Source organism: Cyprinodon variegatus, unplaced genomic scaffold (assembly GCF_000732505.1).
Source record: "Cyprinodon variegatus isolate N-32 unplaced genomic scaffold, C_variegatus-1.0 Scaffold729, whole genome shotgun sequence".
NCBI classification, from domain to species: domain Eukaryota; kingdom Metazoa; phylum Chordata; class Actinopteri; order Cyprinodontiformes; family Cyprinodontidae; genus Cyprinodon; species Cyprinodon variegatus.
The window spans coordinates 45917-50869 of NW_015151182.1; the positions used below are offsets into that span (position 1 = coordinate 45917).

Here is a 4953-nt window from a genome sequence, read left to right on the forward strand (position 1 = left end):
AGTGGACTTGAACGGATCATGTGGAGGTTTTCCCCTTGCTTAGTGAGACTCAGTAAATCCTTCCAGGGGTAGAAGGTCCAGGCTTATCCAGTAACACAGGAAGTCTTCCTGTCGAAGAACAAAGACAAAAAACAAGTTCAGACTCAGAGAAACAATGCTATGGTTAGACTCTGCTCATCTCAGTTTGGCTAGAGTACCCAATACTGGCAAACACTCTTGGCATCAATGGGGTGACAGCCTGCTGCTCAAGTACTCCTCTGGTAATGACCCAACGAGCTGCAGGTGTGCAAACAACCCACACAAACTGGACTCATAACACCATTAAGGTGAGAAGAACACATTATTCAGATAGGACTGAACCAAAACCCTTTAATACAGCAGAGAGTCTTTTACTCTGCTAAAGTAAAACAAAACAAAGAAATTAAAATGCTCAACATGTGTCATCTCAAGGTAAGGAATTGATGAAGAACAGAACAGGGGCAGCTGGGAAAGACACAACCAGGAACATTAGTGACAGTTCAAAATGTTTCTTTCTCAATCAAACTCCAGCCGAATGGCAGCCCACTGCCTCCAACTCCAAGTGAAATCCCCTCCAGCTTCCAGCAACTGCAGTGACCCCCTCTCACATATTTTTTACTCTGACTCCACCCTTTCACTGCATTACAGGGTCTAACCAGGAGATGAAGCTTCTGTTCTTAATGTCCACAAATGACGGCAGAAAGAATATCTTATTACAAATATTGATGTTTAAAAAGGAAGTGAAGGGGGACCAGCCAAGGGTCCATCAAGGAAAGTGGGGAAATTTTGAGGTTTTCTATTGTAGATCAGGAGGCCTGAATAAGGAGCAGAAAATCCAGCCCACTGAGGACCTCTAGTGGCCTCAAGAGGGACAACAACAAGGGGACAAAAAAGGGTTGAAGTGAAGAAGAGGAGGTGAAGACAACATATTTGTGCTCTTTTGGTAAAACTTTCAAAACTTTTCTTGTGTTAGATGAGGAGTAGCTTTGTGTGGGGAGGTTTTCCAGTCAGCACTTTTGGTTTCTGATGAATTTGATCATATATTCGCAGACATCTGAGTAACAAATCTCCTTTTTCTCCCCAGTGACATTTAGATAACAGATTTCAGATCAGCCTGAAACTAATTTCATCATCATGGAAATACCTAAAGTAATGGTGTGTGTAAGTGTGTGTTTTTGAGTGTGTGTGAGTGTAGGGGGGTTATTGAGATAGGAGGTAGTGATTGCGGTCACAGTGACGACAGCAGCTTGCTGTGAGCAGACAGGAAAACGTCTTCCTTCTGTTTGAGGCTTCCTCAGCTCAGAGCACATGAACTACTGCAGCACACTGAATCCAGCTCACCCTGCAGATCTACCAGGCCCACTGGGAACCAGGGCCCGTTCCGAGGGGCCCAACACATGGTCTGAGACCCAATGACAGTACAGTAGAGCCAGCCAAAAAGGTCAGTTTTTAACTTGGTTCTGCCTTGTTTAGAAGGTAGAATCAAGACTCCTAAATTCACTATAGAGAAAATGAAATAGAGACAGTAAACAAAAGAGATTCTGATGGTTATGTTGGGCTTTTAAATTAAAATGTTGGAGGAGGAGTTTATTTTAACAGAATTTATTTTAGAAGTTTGGTATTTCTGTAGGTTTTTAGACCTGATAAGAAACCTGCTGGAGGATTGGAAGACTCCATTACATACAAGGTATAAAAGAAAAGGAAGAAAAAATACCGAATAACAATCTACAAATAAGTAAACATTTCTTAAATTAAGTTATTTACCCTTAATTTGAGTATGTAAGTGAAACAGTTTGCCAATGGAATGGGTATTTTTAATCTTGAAATAAGATAATTAGATAATATTCACATAAAATAAGACATTGCAATTGTGTTTTCGTATTTTAAGTGTAAATTGTCTTGTTCCATTGGCAAAATGTCTCTTTTACCTCCTCAATCCAAGAACAAATGTACTTATTTTAAGAAAAAAGGACTTATCGAGATTACGATTTTTCCAATGGAGGTAAAAATCAACCAATCAGAGCTGTAAAGCAGGTAATATTTAAGTTTACTGGTTTAATCTTGTTAGATGTGTGAGTCAATAGAAATAGAAAACTTTGAACCAATCTGACTGGATGATCTGGATGAATTGTCTCTGTGAAGTGCCTTGAGGGGACGTGTTGTGAATGAGCATTATATAAATAAACTGAATTGAATGTAGTTGTTTTATCTTTCTCATGAAGGCTGATGAAGATGTTGTGTGAATTTTTGTGAAGGCATTAGAAGATTTAGTCGTCCCACCTGCAGCAGCTGCCCTGTCCTCATTAAATCATCTGTTTATGTGGTGAAATCAGGAGTTTTTCGTATATTCATGGATCCCTCACAGCCTCATTCTGGTTTCGGTTTGCCGTAGCAAGACCTCATTCTGTTGGGTTTATGGTGTTTCTCAGTCTGCAGCCTGGATGCTCTGCACAGTGAAGCTTTTGGCTCTATTTGCTGACTCTTTGTGCCTTTGGTTCATTTCAACCTTTCTTCTTAAAGTTTTTCTGAGCTTTTCAGCATAAACCTTTTAATCTATTTGCTGCATATTGTTGTTCCGTCACTTACCAAGAAACTTTTGTAGCTAAGCTCTACTTCTTCCAGTAGATCGCCCCACATCAGGAGGAAAAACATAAATAGAAGCCATTGCGTCAAGCTTTTTGGGGAGAGCTAAAATAAAACCTGCAGTTCTGATGATGCATCTCACTTTATTCAACTTCCTCTAACTTAAAAAGGACCTGTTAGCTGGCCATGTGATCCCACGTGTGTGAGAGGAGTTTCTGTGAATTCTCTGAGCTGAAAGAGTGGGACAGTGATGAGAAACCCCAGGCTGTGAACACAGAGCAGTGAAAACACGTCACCCTGTACTGCAGCGGGGGGAAAAAAGACGTTAAAAATATTAAAATTAGAACATGTTTATAAGTGTTACACGAACGACAACTGTTGCATATAAAAAAAAAAAAATGGTTCTTTGCAAACCCTGACACGCATATTACCACATAGATTTGATTCACTTCCTGACAGACACTCGGCACACTTCAGCTTCCTCACTCAGTAAAAAGTAATATAACGGTTGCACTTTTAACATACTCAGAGTTACTCACCAATGTAACAGATCACTAATATTCCAACACCTCTGGACCTACAAACCTTCAATGCATTCAGTTTTCAATGTTCCTGCACCCTAAAATCAGCACCGGTGAACCCCAAGGCTGTGTACCTGCTCCCTTTCTCTTTCCTCTTAATTGCTTCATGCAGTGAAAGTTAAATTTCATCACAGCTTATATGAAATCTGCATCTAAACTAATCATCCAGTCATCCTGATCTGCCAGCAGTTGTTTGTCTGTGCTAAAGGCCAATTAGGATCTGGTTTTGTTAAGCTCACTGCAAAAAAAAAAAAAAAGTAGTTTTCCTTAAAATAAGTGCATTTTTTCTTGAATTGGGTGGTAAGTACATTTTCAAATGGAATAAGACATTTTACGTTTACAATGAGAAAAAGCTATTTGCATTGTCTTATTTCAAGTGCATATTGCCGTTTACTTATATAGCGCTTTTTCAAGTCAGGAGACTTGACCAAAGCCCTTTATGCTAGGGTTAGCATAAAGGAAGCAGCAGAGGCAGCAGAAGCAGCTAGTTTCCATGAAAAGTTAATGGCTGACATGCATCACGGCACAGCAAATGTCCTGCAGCTCGCTTTGAACAGCAGGAGCAGCACGTCATGAGCTTCTGAGCATCTGGCACATGCAACGCGCTTAAGAAGCATCAGCTGCTGGAGTTGGAAAAATTTAACTATTGCTGCTCGACGCACCGTATCAACCACTCAGAGAAGCTGATCTGGGAGCTGGCAGGGAGACAGACACACATGATGCAGATCGCTGGGATCGCGCCTCTGAAAAAGTTTATTAATGCCTAAATGAACTTAAAATGTTGAAACCTGCCGGCAAAATAAGTTAGATTTTATTATTCTGGTGCCTACATTTTGGATTACATGAAAACCAAAAAAGGCAACAAGGCCAGAGGCTGCTATTGAACGGGATTCCCAGTGAGCTTTCTCACTTAAAAACATTAAAAAAATTACTTTTTCCCACTTAAAACAGAAAAAATAGCTGCCATTATTACAGGCAAAGAAAGGAAGTAGCTCCCCCCCACCCGCATCCAGAACCACTTTCCACCGCACAGCTAGAGCAACAAAGATGCTTCAGCTGCGCGTCAGAACTAAACTGGTACATGTCAGGTTTCTGTTATGTTTTTCTTTTGAGTATTCAGTCTTACTTTACTCCTTGTTTTCTAGTGTTTAGTCTTCTTTTCTCCATGTTTTATAGTCCTAGTAATTTATCATTTTGTTGTTATTTCCAGTCTTCCAGGTTTCTTTGTTGCTTTCTGCTGCCCTCTAATGTTCTCCTTTTTCCCTAGCTCTTTTCCACTCTTGCTCTGTGCACACCTGCTCCTAGTTTCCTCATTAGCCTTTGTCTTAGTCTCCTTTAAAAGCGTCCTCGTCAAACGCCGTCAAACATGCTCCAACTCCTTCTTTCTGAGCCTCCTCCTTATGATTGTGATTCCCCTGATGTCTCCATGGTTTCTGGTACGTTTAGACTAGTTTTCATGTTTTGGATTTTTGGACTCCTGGTTTCATGTTTGTTTGGACTTTGTTTTCTTTTTGGACAACCTGCCTCTGTTTTCTGTTAGCTCATAATTAAATCCACAAGAGATTCACCTCTGCCTCCCTGCCTCTGCTTTTGGGTCAACTAACCATAGCCAAATCGTGACAGTACAAGCATCAAAAACGAAGAAGCACACATGTTTTTGCTGACTCTGCTGCTTGCAGTCTCAACGTAACATGACACCACATTCAGTCATTCACCTATTCACACGCTGATGGTGGCAAATTACGGTTGTAGCCACACATTCCCTGGGACT

General features: G+C 40.6%; 1 protein-coding gene across 1 annotated transcript in view; it reads left to right on the plus strand.

Annotated features, from left to right (window-relative positions):
* Positions 1-1311: 1311 nt before the first annotated feature.
* LOC107097855 (probable G-protein coupled receptor 171) overlaps positions 1312-4953 on the plus strand; it is a 12156-nt gene continuing 8514 nt past the window's right edge. Inside the window, exon 1 of the mRNA XM_015395177.1 lies at positions 1312-1459. The gene's annotated coding sequence lies outside the window, so the exon portion shown is untranslated. The remainder of the gene's footprint in view (positions 1460-4953) is intronic.